General features: G+C 43.4%; 1 protein-coding gene across 6 annotated transcripts in view; it reads left to right on the top strand.

Moving 5' to 3' along the window:
* ADGRF5 (adhesion G protein-coupled receptor F5) overlaps positions 1-19586 on the top strand; it is a 109140-nt gene that overhangs the window by 27106 nt on the left and 62448 nt on the right. For 2 of the 6 annotated variants that reach the window (XM_027127446.1, XM_027127449.1), the window contains exon 1: positions 7760-8019. The exons of 1 other annotated variant lie outside the window; for it this stretch is intronic. The gene's annotated coding sequence lies outside the window, so the exon portion shown is untranslated. Of the gene's footprint in view, positions 1-7759; positions 8020-19586 lie in introns of those variants that run through there. 3 more of the 6 variants (XM_027127448.1, XM_027127450.1, XM_027127451.1) reach the window with 2 other exon arrangements.

Genomic DNA, 19586 nt, shown 5'->3' with positions numbered 1-19586 from the left:
TGTAAAGGGGAGCAGAAAAATATTGCAGCCAATGAGGAAAGAGACAGATGTCAAAGGCTTTTCAAGAGAGATTCTAGAACATGTTGGTGTGCTACTGGGACTGATCCAGTGCTGAAGATGAAAGAGGAAATGGCACCCAGAGCCCAGTGGAGGAAGAGGCAGGTCGTCGGCAGGAGCAGGGCTGAGTCATCCTCTCAAACCAGAGGGCAGTTCAGGTGCAAGAGCGTGGGAAGTTTGCACATAGGAAGATGAGCGTTCGATTGATTCTGTTTTCTCAATGAAGTAGGAGGCAAGACTACAGCCAAGAGTGAGGAGAAAAGAGAAAATGTGAAATGGTGATTTGGAGGAGTGAGAAAACGAACATAAATAAGAGGATTGTTGGGCCACGTGATTGTAGCAATTCCACCAACAATTAGCAGGATAATTTGAATAAATAAGCTGTCTGTCTGCTCTCAGACACAGATAAGAACTGCTCTCTGAAATACTCCCCCCTTTCCACTATCCCCCACTTCTCTCTAACCCCATTGCCCTCTTTTTAAAAAAAATTTTATTGGAGTGTAGTTGATTTACAATGTTGTGTTAGTTGCAGGTGTACAGCGAAGTGAATCTGTTATACATATACACGTATCCACTCTTTTTTAGATTCTTTTGCCATATAGGTCACTACAGAGTTTTGAGCAGAGTTCCCTGTGCTCTGCAGTTGATCCTTATTTGTTATTTATTTTATATATTGTAGTGTGTATATTGTCAATCCCAGCCTCTCAGTTTATCCCTCCCCCCTTACCCAATTGCCTTCTTGTTATTAAAGCCTCTTTGATGACTTAAACTAATTCATGCTTACATGCAACTCATTGGAAATGGATAATATATCCACCTTTCAAAGGCATCTGAGTCAGAGCAGAGGTTGTTCCTTCGCTTAAAGCAATTTGTCTCTAAAGGTGTAAGTTTAGGAATTAGAGGCAGGTGGACATAGGTTTATCTATTGCTTCTCAAATCCTCCCACAGAGGTGACAGTCTACACTGCTTATGTTACCTGGCGCCAAAATTTTCAGACCACTATGGTGCCCTTCACTACACTTTCAGTTCAGCTGTATCCTAATACAATAGAAAGAATCATTTAACCTTCTTTCTTGAAAGGATATAGGCTTTGGCATAATTTACTTAGAGCATCATTTCTGGCACTAATTAAATTGTGGGCCAAGCGTCATAAAGAAAAGACTTCAGGTCTAACACAAGCTTAATACTGTCTCTCTCTACTCAGGAATCATCACTGTATCTTAGGCATTAGGGATAGGGATCAACCCCTTACCTGTACCTGGGGAATTGTCTTAATTTGAGGTAAGAAGAAAGGGTATCTGAGTATCCAGAGGGGGCTGGGGCAGGCGCCAAGGCACCATGCTAAGAGTCCTGCCTGGGAAGACAGGAGATATCAAGTCTAATTCTGGTTCTGACACTAATGGGTGTTGTGGCCTTGGTGAAGCCTCTCAGCTCCCTCTAGCATGGTCGCTGGAATGAATGATCACCCGGTCCCCTTGACTCTCAGATCCTGTGATTCTGACTTTTCTCTTGGCATGTGTGACTCTTCAGCTCTCATTTGTCTGGTGCTTTTAGCATCATGGCTATTCACTCATTGGCTTGATAAATTCTGAGGAAATCACCTCTCCGATCAAAGGCAAAAATGGGGGAACCTTTGTTTTGGTGGCAGAGGAAGTGTTGAGGCCCTGAATCGGGATGGAAAGTGCCCTTATGGGGACTAGGGATGTTAGCAGATGCCCTCACTGCTGCCTGAGGCATATGATACCTGCATCAGAGCACCTGCACCCAGGACACACAGTGAAGGAGCAGAAGTTCGAAGAGGAGCCACCACCCATGTTCACGTACAAAGGAACTTGCACACTTGAGACCAGATTCAGCTTCCTTCAAAAGAGCTTCCTTCCCAGACCAAGACAAGAAGGAATGCCCATGTCCTCAAATACCTAGCTCTTCTCCATGTTGCTGAAAGAGAGGGTAGTGGGGATGGGGGCGGGGATAAAGGAGGAGGAGTCAGTGATACATTTGGTCCATCAATAACTCTGACATCCGTGCACACCAAGGCTGCAGCGTGTGGCTGACATATGGGCAACAGTTTGCACTTCCTGCTGCATGGATGGGCTAGTGGGTCACCTGTAAGAGCCAAAGGTGGAATCCAAAGGCTAGGGATGATTGCCAGGCCACTGACGGTCAACCCTGCATAAGAAAAGGTCAACAAAGGCCAAGAGAAGGCTGTTGATGTCACCTCTACAGATCTGTCTCCATTTTCTGCATTTTCTGCATTTCATCTGCATCTGTCTCCATTTTCCCATATGCTGTCTCTCCCTCTTCCAAGAAAAGGCAGGGAAGGTAGTCTTGGCTGTGGTCCAAAATAGGACTTCACTTGGAGGGTGCTTTGGATTTCTGACCGAAGCTAGGACCATCACGGGAGACATAAGAAGGTGGGTGGAATATGGCAGTCAACTGTATCCAGTTGGTCCAAAAGATGGAAAGCTTTGGGATCTACCACAGCAAAATAATGTAAGTATCTGAAAGATACTTATGCCAAGAAGGCATAATAAATCTGTCTATCGCTGGAATGGATCCAGTAACAGCAAATGCAAATAAAACCTGAGAGGCCGCAGCTGAGTACAAATATGATCAACTCCAATTAGCAGAGACTCTGCCAAGATACACACACAAGATAAGAAGAAGACCATTTGTATACTATAAAACCGCCCAATTTTCTGTCGGTTTCTTCCTTGCATAAGGACAGGTCAGTGCCAGAGGGGAATTTTCCTGGGCTCGTTATAGAAATAACAAAGGAGAGCTGACCCTGAGTCACACTGGGTCAAAAGTGTTACCAACATCTGGTTGTGGATTAAAAAAAGACAAATAGGGCGTACCCTGCCACGACGTGGAAGTGTGAGCGTTTTACAAGTAGAATAATTATGAACTTTGGTGTATACCTCTGCTGTGTATATACTAACATCGTGGCATTCTTACCTCTGCTTTCATGTTACACTTTCAAATATGCTTCTTTAGTGAACCAAATAGGCATCTCTCCCCTCAGGGAGCTTACACCCTAGTGGAGGGCTAGAAGGTGGAGACAGCCAATAAAATAAATAAGTACATTATAGTGTATTAGAGGTGATATGTGATATGGAAAAAATTCCTCAGGGAAGGGTGTTGGGAGGACTGAAGTGTGACGTATGGTGGTCAGGGAAGGCATCACTAAGGAAGCAATGTTTGGGCAAAGGTGGGAATGAGGTGAGGGAGTGAGACCCGAGGGTATCTGGGCTAAAAGCATCGAGGCAGAGAGAATGGCCAGTGCCAAGATTCTGGGATGGCACAACCTGGCTCACAGGAAAGCCGGCATGGCTGGAGCAACGTGGAAAGAAGGAGAGGAATTAAGGGGGGATATGGTGGGAGGAGCAAAGCTGCCAATGGTGTAGGCCTTACAGGCCACTGAAAAGACTTTCAGCTTGACTGTGTGAGATGAGCGCATGGCTGAGCGCAGGTGGACATTACATAGCTTAGATCTTATGAAGACCATTTTAACTGCAGTCTTACACAGAGACCAATTAGAGGTAAAGATGATCATCCAGGCAAGAGGTGATGATGGTTTGATAAGAGTGATAGCAGTGGAAGGGGTAAGAAATACCCAGCCACGTGTGTATTTTGGAGGTAGACAGGATTTGTTGACAAATTAAAGTGTGCAAGGGAGGACTCGAGGATGAATCTTGGAGTTTTGGTCTGGCTAACCTGGAAGGATGGAGACGCCCTTCACTGAGATGGGAGAGACGGTTGGAAAAGCTAGCTTGGGAGGGAAGACCAGTTTTGTTTTCGGACATGTTACGTTTGAGAGCCTATTGAAGATACAAGTGGATTTATCAAGTGAGAAGTTGGATGTACTGGTCAGAAGTGCAGGAGTGAGGTCTGTGATTGAGGTAGATGTTTGGAAGTCACCAGCACAAAGATTTAAACCACAAAACTGGTGGAGATCACCTGGGGAATAAGTGTCAACAGAGAAGAGTTCCAAAGACTGAGCCATGGGACATGCCAGTGTTAAGAGGAGAACCCAGCCATGGAATGAGATGAAGCAGTTTCCTTATGTTTGCCTTTTTAAAAAAATTTTATTGGGGTATAGTTGAGTTAGCTTCAGGTGTACAGCAAAGTGATTCAGTTGTACATATATTCAGTCTTTTTCAGATTCTTTTCCCATATAGGTTATTACAGAATATTGAGTAGAGTTCCCTGTGCTATGCAGTAGGTCCTTGTTGTTTATCTGTCTTATATATAGTAGTGCGCATATGTTAATCCCAAGCTCCTAATTTATCCCTCCCTCCCCACATTTCCCCTTTGGTAACCATAAGTTTGTTTTTGAAATCTGTGAGTCTGTTTCTGTTTTTGTAAATAAGTTCATTTTGTATCATTTTTAAATTAGATTCCACATATGAGTGATATCGTATAATATTTGTCTTTCTTTGACTTACTTCACTTAGTATGATAACCTCTAGGTCCATCCATATTGCTGCAAATGGCATCATTTCATTTTTTTTTTTATGGCTGAGTAATATTCCATTGTATCTATGTACCACATCTTCTTTATTCGTTCCTCTGTCACTGGACATTTAGGTTGCTTCCATGGCTTGGCTATTGTAAATAGTGCTGCAGTGAACATTGGGGTGCATGTATCTTTTCAAATTATGGTTGTCTCCAGATATACGCCCAGGAGTGGGATTGCTGGACCATATGGTAGTCCTTTTGTTTGCTTTTATGGATCAGCTAGGACATGCCAGCACCAAGTGAGGAGCTGGGCATATGATAAATAAGATGGGGCCCGGCCCTCAAGGCACTTACAGTCAATGCATTAAGCATTAAAATGATCATTTGAGCGCAGTCTGGTACCTGCAGAAAGACACATACCTGATAGTTTGGGGTCAGGGAGAGGAAACACATGGCCCAGCCGGGGAGAGCTAGGAGGGTCCTTGGAAGAAATAACATCTGCAATTTAACTGGACATTAAAAGTTAGCCAGATGAAGAAGGGGGAAGGGCAGAGGCGTGACACAGCCTGGTGCATGCTGGGAAAGACACATTTATTTGGTGCTGACATTTCTGCCTGAGCAAATAGCTCTGTCTCCAATGAGGTTATCCCCTCAAGCCCTAAGAGGTGCCTCGTACAAACGCAAACATAGATTAACACGACTAGTGAATTAGTTACTCAGGCTGCACCATCGCAGTCTGGTTGAAGTCTGGGTTCAATTTGCCACCAACTACAACATCTTAGAACTCAGGAGAGGGGCTCTGTCCCAGCCAACGGCAGGGCAGCTGTAGCTGCGACAGGGCAAGGTCTTCCCATCAGCAGTGAATTCTGGGTTGCAGCTGAGACCATATGGTGGTCCCGTTTTCTGTTTGTCTTTGTTTTCATTGTAAAGTGAGTGCCACGAGCACAGAGTGTTCCTAGCAACAAACAGGACTATGGATGAGAGAGGAATTGCTCTTCAGTGAGGCAAAGGGACAGCCACCTTGACAGCGCCCTGTCCCATGTCAGAGTTGATGGCATCCCACAAACCAACGCAAATAGGGAAAAGACAGCACTTTCAAAGAAGCGTTAACCCAGGAGCTGACTGACAGCAGGGTGTTTTTTAAGACAAGATGCATCTGAGTCAAGGTCCCCCACGTTGTCACTCTTTTTTGAAGTATCAAGGTCTGCAAGCTTTCCTCTCCCGGAGTGGGCGAACTCTGCCACCAGACATTCAGTTCTCTCTTACAGTTACTTTCCAAAGCCGCCAGCCTGCAAAGTTCTGTTAGTGTCCTTTACCCCCATGATAATGTACAGGCTTCTCCTACGTTTTCTTCATTCCTTCCAACACAGCTGGTGTCATTCATCTACATCTATACTAATCCACTCAAGATACCCCCAAAGGAACCACATCTCATGACAAACACAAGAAGGTATATTTTAGAGGTATCTTCAAAGTGCCCGCCTGTACGGAACCAGAGGCAAAGCCAGCAGAAAACAAAGGCAAAGACAGTACCAAATCCCTACATGATATTACAACAAAAACCTCTTTTCTGCAGAAATAGCAATAGCTAACACACATGCTCACTAAATGCCAGGCACTGTTATAAGCCTTTATACATGTACGGAACTCATTTAATCTTCCCAACAACCCTGAGGTAGGTCTTATTATTAACCTGAATTTACAGAAGAGGAAACTGAGGCACAGAAAGATGAAATAACCTGTTAAGTTTCTGAGGAGCTACTAGTGGGCAGATCTGGTGTCCACACGCTTAACCCCAGGCTACTTTGCATTCTCAAGACTCAAGACTCAAGACTCTACTACTTAAATTTAATATTATAGGTTTTTAGTATAAAAAAGAATCTGGAATGTCTTTGTCCATTTCGTATAGAAAAAGTCAATACCACAAATATTTAGTGTAAGAAATTTGGAATACATTTGACCCTTGAACAACGGTAGGGGTTAAGGGCACTCCCCCCACCCCCGCACTCGAAAATCTGTGTATAACTTTACAATCAGCGCTCCGTATCCTGGTTCCACATACAAGGAGTCAACCAGCTAACTGTGGATCGTGTCATACAGTCGTGTGTAGTTAGTGAAAAAAATCGGCGTGTAAGTAGACCCAAGCACTTCAAACACACATTGTTCAAGGATCAACTGTATTCTAAGACATGATTTAAGCTGTTCGCCTCTGTGTGTATGTGTCTTAATATTCTTCTTATTTATTTATGTACTTATTGGTCAAGGGTAGCATTTTATTTATTTTTTATAGAATTATTTTTTAAATTGAAGTATAGTTGATTACTATGTTTTTTAAAAATGTATTTAAATTTATTTTGAAATAGGAATTCACAGTTCTCGTTTGTGGGTAAGATTAGGCCATGTTTTCTTATCTGTAGGGATGTTATTTTGCTCCTTCTTTTTTAAAAAATTTTTTATTGGAGTATAGTTGCTTTGCAATGTTGTGTTAGTTTCTGCTGTACAGCAAAGTGAATCAGCTATATGTATACATATATCCCCTCTTTTTTGGATTTCCTTCCCGTTTAGGTCACCACAGAGCATTGAGTAGAGTTCCCTGTGCTATGCAGTAGGTTCTCACTGACTATCTATTTTATACATAGTGATTCTAATTCATTTTAAACCCAACCACCTGACTGCAGCCTGCCAACCTGCCCTTTTCCAGGTATCTCCTTATCTTTAAACATTAGTATTATTGAGATGATATTTTAAGTGTTACAGAATTTGTAGTTAGATGCACAAATATTCATAGAGTTTCCCTGGAAATCTGGGAGAACTGGATGCCCCTGAATGTGACATATTTGAAGTGCAACCCTCCCTTAAGCCCAGGGCTAGGACTAAACAACCTCACTAGGTCTTCTCGTATTCAAGACTTTTTTAATCTCTGATTTCTTGGTGCCACTAGAAAGGAAACTCATTGATAATTGTAATTTCCTTTCTGAAAACGCAATCTCATTTAGTGGACATCTTTCAAAGGTTTAAACCAGGCATCCTACACCGTCCATGAGCTCTAACACATTTGGGGTTCTCTCTGGTTTCATTTTCTGAACTTTTTCTTGGAGAAAGGAAAACAAAAACTAGGGCATTGGCCAAACAAGTCTGGCCACTCAGTGAATAGGTTTCCAGATAAGAATGACCTGAAGGACTTCCCATGGGCGTGAGGGAAATCGCATGCGCCATCCAGGGAAGAGGACCAGAAATCACTTCTTGCTTTCAAACAGCGGCTAGCCATCGGGGATGGCCCTGTGAGGCTCGGAGGACCACAGCAGGAAGGCACTGGTCAGCAGCGAGACTAAGCTCGGCTTGGAGCTGCCGGACCTGCCTGAGCCCTCCCGACGAGTCCTGCTTGACTCTCCCTTCACCGAGCATGAGGCTGTGGGGTGAATGGCCTCGTAGTGGAGACCTGGAAGTTTGTTAGACGTCTGATCAGAGCAGGAGCCGGCCTGGGACAACGGTGCTGGGAAGGTAACAGGCATTTCTCCTAATGGGGCTCTGTCTCCCTTTGTAGCAAGATCTCAGGGGCAGCTAGGTCACTCTGACACTGCTTTAAGTCATCTTTCAGTTACGACCCTCTGCCTGATTTTCTTTTCTGTAGCTGTGACGTGTGTGTTGGGAGCACAGAGCATGTCTGGTCAAGGGCATTTTGCATGCAGGCTGTTGGTTAAGTTGGTGACACTGCGTTTAGGGAGACTGAGTGTCAGGCAGTGAGCTGGGATGCTTTTAGGATTTCCTCTAAAATAAAAAAAAGCTTTTCTTTTCTTTTTCTTTCTTTTTAATGAGTTTTCCCATCCCTGAGCCAGAAAATACCGTAAAGACCAGAGCATTTTTGAATTGCTATGTGAGTGTTTGCATGCCAGGCAGCAGAGGAGGCTACCCCGAGTGTAGCAGGAGGGGCATGGGTATCCTCAGGTCCCAGGCAGTCCTGGGAATGTGAAATGAAAGATGCTGCCCCACCCAGACTGAGGGGAAAGGGGTTTGCAGGTCAGCGCTGGGAAGGATGTCAAGGAAAAGTGCTGGGATCAAGAGCAGGCAGGCTTGTCTCGAGTGTTCTAGAAGGAAGGAAATGCCCTATGATGTGTGGTTTGCTTAAACCATTTTTTTTTAACATCTTTATTAGAGTATAATTGCTTTACAATGTTGTGTTAGTTTCTGCCGTACAACAGAGTGAATCAGCTATACATGCACATATATCCCCATATCTCCTTCCTCTGTGTCTCCCTCCCACCCTCCCTATCCCACCCCTCTAGGTGGACACAAAGCACCGAGCTGATCTCCCTGTGCTATGTGGCTGCTTCCCACTAGCTACCTATTTTACACTCATGCCACTCTCTCACTTCGGCTTACCCTTCCCCCTCCCTGTGTCCTCAAATTCATTCTCTATGTCTGCGTCTTTATTCCTGCCCTGCCCCTAGGTTCTTCAGAACCTTTTTTTTTTTTTAGATTCCATATATATGTGTTAGCATACGGTATTTGTTTTTCTGTTTCTGACATTTCACTCTGTATGACAGACTCTAGGTCCATCCACCTCACTCAAATAACTCAATTTCGTTTCTTTATATGGCTGAGTAATATTCCATTGTATATATGTGCCACATCTTCTTTATCCATTCATCTGTCGATGGACACTTAGGTTGCTTCCATGTCCTGCCTATTGTAAATAGAGCTGCAATGAACATTTTTGTATATGACTCTTTTTGAATTATGCTTTTCTCAGGGTATATGCCCAGTAGTGGGATTGCTGGGCTATATGGTAGTTTTATTTTTAGTTTTTTAAGGAACCTCCATACTGTTCTCCACAGTGGCTGTATCAATTTACATTCCCACCAACAGTGCAAGAGGGTTCCCTTTTCTCCACACCCTCTCCAGCATTTGTTGTTTGTAGATTTTCTAATGATGCCCATTCTAACTGGTGTGAGGTGAAACCTCATTGTAGTTTTGATTTGCATTTCTCTAATGATTAGTGATGTTGAGCAGCTTTTCATGTGCTTCTTGGCCATCTGTATGTCTTCTTTGGAGAAATGTCTATTTAGGTCTTCTGTCCATTTTTGGATTGGGTTTAAACCATGTTTTCTTGTACTTTGTAGAAAGCCAGGCCACACCACTTCACTGCAGCTCAGTTTTTCCCTTCATAAAGGGCTAATGTTTGGGGCCTTTCATTTTTGAATTACACAAGTAATGCATGGCTATATTCGTACTATAATAGACTATGCCTAACAATTTTTCAAGTCCCGCACACCCGACATGCATTAGTTTTTTTACCTCCCCAAAGTTATCCCATCAGTTGTTTGCTGTGTATGTTACCAGTTAAATGACTTGTTTTTCTGTCTTCCCAGCTCTTAGGACAAGTCAGGGCACATAGGAGTACAAGAAATTCGCATTGTCAGATCCACGTATTGTTCTTTAACAATACCTTCCTTCGCTGGAAAGAAAAACTAATACATGGGGAATGTGAACAGCTCTTTTAATATTTAGAAAAGTTTGGAAGAGTTTTATTCATTTTCAGCATTATTATTTTTGTGTTGGTTTTGGCAACTAATAGTATTCATAACAGTTTCCCAGGGATTAAATTCTAGATTTTTCAACTAGTAGTTCGGGCCTCTCTCCTGAAGGCCATCAAAGGCATTCTGTTCTGGAAAAGAAAAGAAAAGAAAATTAACTGGATAGATAGATGGATGGATGGATGGATGGATAGATAGATGATAGCTAGCCAGCTAGATTAAGTGGTTGGCTCTGGGAAAATGGGGAGAATGTGGGAGAGATTCCCTTTTCATTTAGTGGATAATAGTTGGGTTTAACAGATGGGTTCATTTTCTATTTCTTTTAGCTTTCTGTAAAAAGGTGGCCTTTTTTTTTTTCCTTCCATACATTATTATGAGACAAGTGAATAAGAAGAAAGCAAGCACTGTGAACTAGTCGGTATGGGTCATGGAGAGAGGATCTGGAATGAAGTTGCATGAGCAACGTCAAGTCCAAGAATAATCACAAAATACTTTCAGTTGCTACTTGGCATCTTCTTGCCCTTCCCAAGGGCCTGTTGGCCCTGCTGATTTTGGACATTCTCTGGTGCTTTCTTGACCATCCTGTTAAATTTGCCTGCCTTGACTCTTTCTCAGGGTAATTCAGTTAATCATTTCACCCTACTGCGCAGTGCTAGCCCCTGATAGAGACCGCCTCATCCTTCACCATGTCATAGGTAAAGCAGGTAACTTGTTCCCATTTTATGGAATACAAAAATGAGAGGCTCAGAGGTTTCGTCGTTTGCTCAGCATCTCACAATTAATCTTTTGGGGGTACTGAAATAAGAAGCCCAGATGTCTGCCTTTCCAACATAAGGATAAAAGTCATGTGGAATAGAGAATGAATGTGATTGGCTAGATTCTATCAACTTGGTAGCAACATGGATTCCCAGTTGTGCTGGAAGTCTGTAGACAGATTAAGCTATTGCCTGGTCCAGATTTTAGCAGATTCTAATGCCTGCTGTCCATTGGTATCACCCCCAGAAACTTAACAAAAAGAAAACGATGCCCAGACACTTCCCTGGAACAACTGAGTCAGAATCTCTGGGGAAACGGCTCGGGCATGGTTTTTTTGTGTGGTTCGTTTGTTTTTAAACCTCCAAAGTGATTCTGTTATGCAGTGAGGGTTGAGAACCACTGAGTCCAAACTGTAAGAGATAAAGTCTAAATTGAGAAGCAGAAGTGATAACCGCTTCATGGAGCCGAGAAGTTGGGGGCAGGAGTCCCAGCAGCTGTGAACATCATGGATTAGGATTCTGGCGGCCCTATTTATGAGAGGAACAGTCCCGTCTCACGTCTGCAGGTGAGAATGAAGAGGCATCTCTACTCCCCAGACAATGGCACTGCCTTTCAAGTTTAAATCAGAACAACCCCACTGGCTTCCCTGCAGATTCACGGGCTCCCTGTTACTTGCAGAGTTTACAAAATCAGATGAAATGTTCTAGGTAAACAGGACGTGCTCTTCTGCCGCCAAATGACTACGGGGGTGGGGGTCATCTATTCTACTCAGTGTCATTTTAACATGTGTCTCAGTTCCCAGAAAAAGAAATACTAATTATCCTTTGCATGATCTGCCACTTTCTGGATTGATCTATATAGATGGATAGACAATAATTCAGAGCTGTTTGGGTTTTTTTAATAGATTTTATTTATTTACTTATTTATTTTTGGCTGTGTTGGGTCTTCGTTACTGCACGCGGGCTTTTCTGTAGTTGTGGCGAGCAGGTGTTACTCTTCGTGGCGGTGCCTGGGCTTCTCATTGCAGTGGCTTCTCTTGTTGCAGAGCATGGGCTCTAGGTGCGTGGGCTTCAGTAGTTGTGGCACGTGGGCTCAGCAGTTGTGGCTCACGGGGTTAGTTGCTCCGCGGCATGTGGGATCTTCCTGGACCAGGGCTCGAACCTGTGTCCCCTGCATTGGCAGGTGGATTCTTAACCACTGCGCCATCAGGGAATCCCCAGAGCTGTTTTTTAATCAGAAGATGTGTCCCTAGAAACTTCCTCGCTGACATTTCTCAGTAAAATCCAAATTAGTATCACTCATCGCTGTAATCTTTGTCTCCTTTATAAGGAGCACTGGGTGGGTGGGGGGGCTCTCAGCCTCAGTTTCCCCAGGTCCTGGGAGTTTCAACACAGAGTAGGTGCTGCAGGAAGGCTTGTTGGGTTAAATATCTGTGTTGAGGCGCTATGAATTCACACGTTATTTACCAGCTCAGCATTTCAACTCACGTTGTCTGATTCTAGTGATGATGGTTAAAATAACTGGCGTCTTGCCTGTTTCCTAAAAGATAATCACAAAGGTGAAACCTTTAAAGTCACAGCTTAGTGGAAGCATTTACGGTGATAGGTGTGCAAAAAGCTGTGGAATTACAAAGACAGAGAATCCTTTCCTTTAATCAGTTTATACTCAGAATGGGAGGCAAGGCACAGGCCTTGGGAATTTTAATAATAACAGGTAATATTTACTGAGTACTTATTATGTGCCAGGCACTGTGTTCAGTGCTTTACAAAGACTGTTTAGTCATATAGTTATTCCAATAATCCAGTACCTCAGGTACTATTATAATACGTACTTTATAGACAAAAGGACACAGAATTTTAAGTAAGTTGCCCGAGGCACACAAAGCTGGCAAGTAGGGAGATTGGGATTCCAGCTCAGGCAGCCTGACTTACCGGTCCAGAGGCCTAATTACTACGCTGTGCTCCAAAAACCACAACAGTGCTGCAAAAAATCCAAATGCCAGGGCCAGCAGAGCAGCGGAGGAGAGAAATGCAGAGTAGTCCAAAGAATGATGTATCGCTCGAAATGACAAGAAAAGAGGCATGTGCTATAAAGGGTAAGAGCTCAGATTCGGCAACAGAGTTGGCTACATACTGTGTGACTTGGGGGGTGTGATTTAATCTACCGAAGTCTCAGTTTCTCCATCAGTAAAATGGGGATATTGCTATTTCAAACAATATAGGATTTAAGGATTAAATGAGCCTAGTACATGCAGAGCGCTTAGTCTAATGCCAGCATATAGCGAGGGCTTGATAAATGATAACAATTGTTGTTACTCAGGGAATAAGCAAGACCTGAAATAATGAGTAAATCTCAGAAGGGAGGAATGGGTCATTTCAGCTACCAAGAATAGTGTGAGAAGAAGCTAAGAGCTAGCAATCCATTCAACCAATATTTGTTGTTAATATTTAGGACACATTTTGCAAAAAAAGGTACAATAAGAGCTTGTGAGTAGGTCAGCCTGTTCTGTATCCAAGTGTCATGGAAGAAAAATGTAGCAGGGCTGGGTTTTCCTTAGGTTGCGGTGACCATGCTTGCCAGGTGAATTAGTCCAAATATTCTCTGGGCATTTGAGAATGTTCAGAGTACTTGAACGTGGTACAGTAGCAATCTATGAAAAATAGTGTTCTAGGCAAAAGAATCAGCTGATGGTATTGGATATTGGACAGGGAGGAAAGGAGGGAGGGTTCAGGAGATTGCTGCAGTCATCCTGGTGATAGTGATAATGATGAGATGGTAATGTCCACACCAATATGGAGGCCGAGGAAAAGAAAACATGGCAGTGGAGGTATTTACAGGACTTAGCGAATGGTTGAATTGCTCCCCCGACTCCTGCCCTCGATTCTTGTAACCAGGAATACCTGTGGGGTTTGTGAGTCTGTGAAACTGAAGAATGAAGCCAGCAGCTGGCAAACCTGGGAAGAGGTGGGTTAGGAGAGAAGAGACACATTAGTTCTGGCTGAGCTGAATTTACACCCAGGTGGAAATAGTCCAGTTGGAAAGATGCTCCTAATATTTAGGAAAGAGATCAAGGTGGAAATAAAGTTAAACTGATAATTAAAACTACAGATGTGGGCTTCCCTGGTGGCGCAGTGGTTGAGAGTCCGCCTGCCGATGCAGGGGACACAGGTTCGTGCCCCGGTCCGGGAAGATCCCACATGCCGCGGACCGGCTGGGCCCGTGAGCCATGGCCGCTGAGCCTGCGCGTCTGGAGCCTGCGCGTCTGGAGCCCGTGCTCCGCAACGGGAGAGGCCACAACAGTGAGAGGCCCGCGTACCACAAAAAAAAAAAAAAAAAAAAAAAAGGAAATACTTTTTTTTTTTAGAACATCTTTATTAGAGTATAATTGCTTTACAATGGTGTGTTAGTTTCTGCTTTATAACAAAGTGAATCAGTTATACATATACATATGTTCCCATATCTCTTCCGCTTGCGTCTCCCTCCCTCCCACCCTCCCTATCCCACCCCTCTAGGTGGTCACAAAGCACCGAGCTGATCTCCCTGTGCTATGCGGCTGCTTCCCACTAGCTATCTATGTTTGGTAGTGTATCTATGTCCATGCCTCTCTCTCACTTCGTCCCAGCTTACCCTTTAGAAAATACCTTTCATAATAAGATGAGGACTAAAGTCAGACCAACCAGATTAAGGAAGTTTTGGAATGGCCATGACTTCTCAGGGTACTGTATTTGGGGGGAAAAATAATACTTTTTTCATTTTAAGTAGCACACATACAGACATTATTCTTAAAGTCTAACAAAATGGAAATTTAAGAGAAGTGAAGTCACTGGCTAAGGACACCAATGCCTGATGTCAGAGATATGGAGTGAATGGGGGCTGGGAAAGGAGGGAACACAGAAGGCTAAGATGGCGCTGACAAATATTAAAATGTTGGAATAATTGAAACCACAAAGTAGATAAATAACTGCTGTCCCGGGGCCCCTGGATTGTCCGAAGTGCCCCCTCCCCGCTCTGCCTCGGTCACCGGGTTGCTTGCCTTGGACCCTTGCACAGACCTCCCCACTAACTGGCAATGAGGGCCCTGAGGCCTCTGCTCTTGCAGTGACCAGGGACTGCTCTGATTGGGCCACTATTGTTGTTATTAGAATACTCTGTTATTTTGAATCTCACCTCGTAAAGAGTAGAACCACAGAACTGTAAAGGTTTGGACCAACACCCAAGTCCCCTGAGGCTCTATACAGCCTGGCAGCCAACCCCATATGGCAGTCGAAATGCATTGTCTTGCCAGGGCTTAGGGAAACCCCTCCATGTGGTAAATGAAAGTAGCAAGATGGTTGAGATAAGAGCAGAGTTAGGAACTTAATGTTTTCGTGGAGATGGCAATCTCTTGCTCAAAGGTTAAAATCCTCCAGTGATTTACAACAAGGAAAGAAGGATAAAAGGTTATCAATGCCACACACATGTGCAGTGTGTTTTAGAAAGCTTGACCCCATTGTGTACAAACAAATGTTCCTCTGTAATCTGATAGGACTGAGCGACCCTGACACAATGCTACTGCAGGACTTTATTTTAAGGCAAAGGAAAATTAAATAGAAAAAAAAAATTTCAAGGCAGTTCTTTCATTGGTATTGTGTTTCGTGTTTGTGTTAAATAAATATTTAGCTTATAGTTCTGCATGTGTGACGGATGAATCATCTCATTAGATAAGGTCAGCAAAGGTAAGTTTTATCACTTCTGTGTTTGAAAATACAGATTTGTGAAGGCAGGCTCTTAAAGGAGTCCTTGAGGACTTTTAATCTGCACTTCTGCAATTCAGGAGGGAGGTTATTGATGACATCCTGTCTTAATTGCAACCCTGAGCAAGGAATAATAATCTCAGTCAAATTTGCAATGGAAGTCCTGAAATTTCATACTACCATTCATCACCTGCCATCAGGAGGAACTCTGCTTTGAATTCTTCTCTAGTAGTAGCATAATATAGATATATGTGCCCAGAACATAGGGAACGGGGCATAGGAAGATATACCATTGGCTTTTTCAAAGGATACAATACCTGTCTAGTTAGTCACACACAGGCCAAGGATTAGTAAGATGCATGGCTTTCCCCCGTTAGTGTCCTAGCATGCAATGCAATTCTTCCTTTCTTAAAAAGAAAGCCATGCATATAACATCACCTTCTGTGCATGACACAGAAACCAAGCAGTTTACCTATGGGAAGAATCGCTACTCTCTCCTCCACTTTTTAACCAAATACCTTGAGTTTTATGTGCCCACCACATTTACAAGTCCTGACCTCCCATTTATAGCTGAACAGAGCAGGGAATCTCCAACCAGGAGGCAGTCGTCTGCCTGAGCATTAAAGGGTGGATAGAATTTAAATATGTGGTGATTATGTTGAGGCAAAGGGACAGGAAAAAAAGGGAGATCAAGAAACCAAGTAAATGATGACAGGATTACTTTGGTTTTGCCAAACACTGAAAAATAGTTTGACCATAATAACTACCCTTCTCCACTCCCAGGATTACGTCTCAAAGATTAATGTTCATATTATTACTTTTGCATGAACACTGGGAAATCTCTTGCACTATTTTAAATTATGAAAAAGCAACCAGCTACAGTAGTGAAAATATGATAGGTGCTTATTAAATAAGCCAGCTCCAGGTCACGAGGCCTTCAGCATCAGCAAAAGCCATTGCCTTTGTTCCGAAGGCAGCTGGGAGCTGAACAGAGGTAACACATGAGAAGAGCACTTCCAGAAGGTCAATCTTGCATCTACATAGGTGATGCACAGAGAGGAAAAGAATCCAGCCATCGCAGTGGTGCATGTGAGGGGCAGTGAAGGCCTGGACTTGTGTAGTCAACCAGAGATGCGAGAGATAAGTGCAAGAGATAGTTACGATTAGGCTCAGAAGCCTAAGTGAGGTTACAATGGATTTGAAATAATTGTGAGAAATTTTGGCACCTTCAGAGGACAATTCCTCTACCCCAAATTTGAAATCACCAGGAGCCATCAGCTCCCTGGCTTTGCTGAAAAGAAAACTGAGACTCAGAGAGGTGAAGTGACTTGCCCCAGTTCACGAACCAATCAGTGTCAAAGTGAGGCTAGAATTCAGTTGCCTGGTCTAAGGTCCATATAGAGAAAGTATTTCATTTATTCTTATTGATATCCCACTGAGAAGATCTCATAGGCCAAATGGTACCTTTTCCCAATGGAATAGATTGCAAAATTTATAATTTTGTCACTACCACATATCAACTGTGCAATCTTGGTGAGCTACTCATCCTTCTAACCTTCCATTTCCATTTTTGAATATGGAATAATTAGGGATAATTTAGTGGTATCATAGGATCATTGAGAGGGTTAAATGACATAATCCTTGGAGAGAGCTTAGCACCATTCCTGAAACAGATCCAGTAAGTGACAGGGATCTGTCACCATCAGCATCACCATCAGCATCACCATCATCACCATCATCATCACCATCAGCATAATCATCACCATCAGCATCATCACCATCAGCATCACCATCGTCACCATCAGCATCACCATCAGCATCATCACCATCTTCATTGCTGATAATTATTCTCCACCATCCTATCACAAACAACTTGTCTGACTGTAGGACAACATTATTGTCTATTGATAGAATTTTAAGAATCCTTGGTTGAGTTCTTCAATCCTGACTGACTCAACCCCTAGCTGCCTTTGAGACACATAGCCCTTGCCAGGCCCTAGTTTTCTCATCTAAAAAACTAAGAGGTGTGTGTGTGTGCATGTGTGTGTTAGTGTGTGTGTGTGTGTGTTTGTAGAGGGCTGGCAAGAGTGCTTGAACTAGACATGAATTCTCATTTGTCTTTCAGTTTTAAACTGTGTATGTTTTATGCTCTATTCAGACACACCAATAATCCATTTTTCAATTTTCATAAAAACATTCCCAGAGTAAATAGTAAATACTGGGCAGCAGACCAGAGGGCCACACTCACACTTTTTGAGTGATAAAAAATAAAAAGAGATATCATTTTTATTGAATTCTATATTAGTTTGCTAGGAACACTGTAATAAAGTCCTGCAGATTGGGTAGCTTAAACAACAGAAATTTATTTTCTCACAGTTCTGGAGCTTGGAGGTCTGAAATCAAGGTGTCGGCAGAATTGGTTTCTTCAGAAGCCTCTCTCCTTGGCTTGTAGATGCTGTCTTCCTCTGGTGTCTTCATGGGGTCATTCCTCTGCGTGGGTCTGTGTCCTAATCTCCTCTTATATGGTCACTGGATATATTGGATTAGGGCCCCACCCATATGACCTCATTTTGATGCAATGACCTCTTTAAAGACCCTGTCTCCAAATAAGGTCACATTCTGAGCTGCTGGGCTGTTGGAATTCAACACATTAATTTTGGAGAACACAACTCAGCCCTTAAGAAATTCAGCTGTGACCAGGCTTTCTTGTGCTTCGTGGGCACAATCTCTAATCTTTACAACAATGCTGCAAAGCGGGTACTGTGATCCCCATTATTCACATCAGGAAACTGAGGCTCCATGGGGTTAAGTGTCTCACCAACAGTTACTAAGTGATGGAGCTGGAATCAGAACATAGGCCTGTTTTGCATCAAAGCTAGTGCTCTTTCCACTACAGTCTGTTATAGGAAGGAGAGAATCACTGGACCCCTAATGTCCTTACATTCATTTTCTTTCCAAGTCAGAGCAAACAATAGCTCTGCCTTCTCTGTTGATGGTGATCGCTCAGGAGAGCAATGCACACCCAGGGACCGTGGCTGAGCCTTCGTCACAGTGGTTGGACAAGCTGACCAAGGCAACGTCCACAAGGAATTCAAGGGACAGCTAAACATCGCCCCTTGGGCTGCTTTGTTCCCTTTAAACAGAGACAAGGGCCTCTGCTTAGGCTCTCCTCCTTTGCCTGGGATTCTCTTTTCTTTTCCCGTTTTACATTAAAACGTTACCCATCCTTCAGGGTCTGGCTGGCAACCTCGGTCACTCCCAAACTCACCCAACTTCCCCCTGTCCAACTTCCTCCAGTCATCTCATCCCTTCACACTGCAGCTCACTTTGGAGACAGGCCAAGTTGGGGGCGATTCTCACTCTGTTACTTACTAGCTGGGCGGCCTGGGTCAGTACGGTAACCTCTCTGAGACCCTTCACGTTCTCATCTATGAATTAGGATTAAAACACCTACCTCACAGGCTTATTGTGAGAGGCAAATTAAGTGAATGAACATATTAATGGCACTGAGGGCTGTGCCTGGTACCTAGCAGGCGATTAGTAAATAGCATCTTTTAAACTTACATTTTTTCTTCCAGTCTCTGTTGCATGCCTTCCCGATGAGATTGAGAACTTCTTAGGAACAAGGACCATGACTCATGTTGATCCATGAATGCATGGCACGAATTTAGGCCTACAGAAAGTTCTCAGTGTTTGTTGGTTCGTAATTGTGCACCATGATTGATTCTATGTGAGATGTATAATACAACCTCAAGTAACAGACTTGGCTGCTTAATTGCATCAAAAACTATTGGTAGATCACATTTGAGTCCATAATCCCATGAAACCATTCATTCATCCACCATTGATTGACTGCCTCCTAAATGCATCCCCCTTAAGATTCTGTTTCTATGTAGTTTCTTTAGTAGACAGAGGACCATAGGCTGGTGATGGAAAGTGACAGGAGTGTGGATAGAGCAATGGGATGCTGAAAATGTGGACCTGCAGACCTCAAACCTCCCTCTGCATCAGAAACAGCTGGGACAGATACAGATGCTCAGTTCCC

This window comes from Aethalodelphis obliquidens, unplaced genomic scaffold (assembly GCF_003676395.1).
Source record: "Aethalodelphis obliquidens isolate GAN/ISIS:26980383/991018 unplaced genomic scaffold, ASM367639v1 scaffold31, whole genome shotgun sequence".
Taxonomy (NCBI): Eukaryota; Metazoa; Chordata; class Mammalia; order Artiodactyla; family Delphinidae; genus Aethalodelphis; species Aethalodelphis obliquidens.
Note: the sequence above shows the minus strand (reverse complement) of the source record. Positions and strands in the feature narration are given on the sequence as shown.